Below are 1,577 nucleotides of genomic sequence, written 5' to 3'. Positions count from 1 at the left end.
CCAGGCTCTTTCTAGCTTTCCTGGCAAAGAGTGTCTCCTGAACTAGGCAAAGCCTTGTTCCCTGGTCCCTGCAGGCATCAGCTAAGCAACAGGTGATGCTCAGAGAGAACCTTTGCCAGTGCCCCAACTGCAGATGAGTCCCAGAATCCTCAGCGGCATTGCCATGTCTTCTCTCCCATCCAAGGCTGGGTACCACATCTTCCCAAGACCCGTAGGGGGGAAGGCATCAGTTTCCCTAGGAAGGAGGGTTGCAGTTAGAGGTGCTGAGTAGGGACGGTGAGAAAGCCTCTTTCCCAAACAGTTGGTTGGGCGGGGCAACAATCTTTCCTGGTGGAAAAGGTGGAGAAGGCGCCTGGGGAAGCTGTGGCTGTCCTGAGGAAAAGGAAGCACAGGAAACAGCTTACTGACTCTCCCTGGGCCCTATGAAAAGAGGACTCTTGCCTGAGGCCCTCGTAACCTGGAGTTGTAAACATCCAGGATGCACCCAGCAGATTCCTCACCTCCTCTAGTGCAGGGCCCATCAAGGAAGGCAAGACTGGGCTCTGGATTTGGGAGATGAATCCATCCCCAGGGGTAGAGAGGGACCTCATTGTCACAGCAGCTGGAGGAAAGCCCTTTCCCCTAGGCATACAAAAACAGGGGACATGGCTCCATCCCTAGAAGCTAGCAGTCCGGTCCCAAAGGGGCACCTGACAACCAGGTGAGAGGCCAAAAAAGCAGAGATGATTCCAAAGGTACAAGAAATTTGGTGGGAGCAGCTCAGGGGAGAAAACAGGAGCAGACCGGCATAAATGGGTGGCTTCTGAGGGGACAGCAAGGTCTGTTGCGTTCAGTGAGTGCCTGGAATGTACCTGGCATGTGGTAGGCACTCAGTCAGTATCTGAATAAGTGAATGAATGATTAAAGTATAGTTTGGGGCAAAGTGAGACAAGTTAAAAACAGATGAAAATGGTTTGGGAGCCCCACCTATGGGAGTGAGGTGGACAGAGGAGAGCCCAGCCACAGGAGGGGCTGAGTTCGGGTGAGGGGACTGGACTGGCAGGGTGGGGAGTGCAGGGCTCTCGGTGTGCCCTAGTGGGGGATGGGCCTGTGTCTGTGTTGCAGCATTGCCTGGAATTGAAAGGGCTCTGGCGGGAGAGAGCTGAGACAGGCAGAGTGAGCACCAGGTTCAAACTTCACTCCCTCCACAGATGTGATCTGAGTCATGGGTGTGATCCCAGTAAGAGCCTTGCCTCACCTGGCCCTGGTGCCTCCTTCAACAGCTCCGCCTGGCCAAGCCTTGCCCCAGCCCCCACTGAGAGGCATCTGTAGCTCTGCCTCAATGCCCTGAAATGCTTCTGAACTGGGCGTCAGGGTGGAGCTGAGACAAGATTGTGATCCCAGGGAATCACAACAAGGCCAGGAGACACCAGGACAAAGGGACCTCCTGGCTTAGGAGAAACCATCATAAAAGAGCATCTTCCCATTCCCTTACCCTCAGCACCACATCACCCACACTCGGGTCCCCCACAACCTATTTTACTCCACCTTCAGTACCCTGTAGCAGCCACATTCCCACAAGAAAGCCAAGCTGTTCC

The sequence above is a fragment of the Pongo abelii genome, chromosome 1 (assembly GCF_028885655.2).
Source record: "Pongo abelii isolate AG06213 chromosome 1, NHGRI_mPonAbe1-v2.0_pri, whole genome shotgun sequence".
NCBI classification, from domain to species: Eukaryota; Metazoa; Chordata; class Mammalia; order Primates; family Hominidae; genus Pongo; species Pongo abelii.
The sequence above is the reverse complement of the archived record's forward strand: the minus strand, read 5'-3'. Positions refer to the sequence as shown.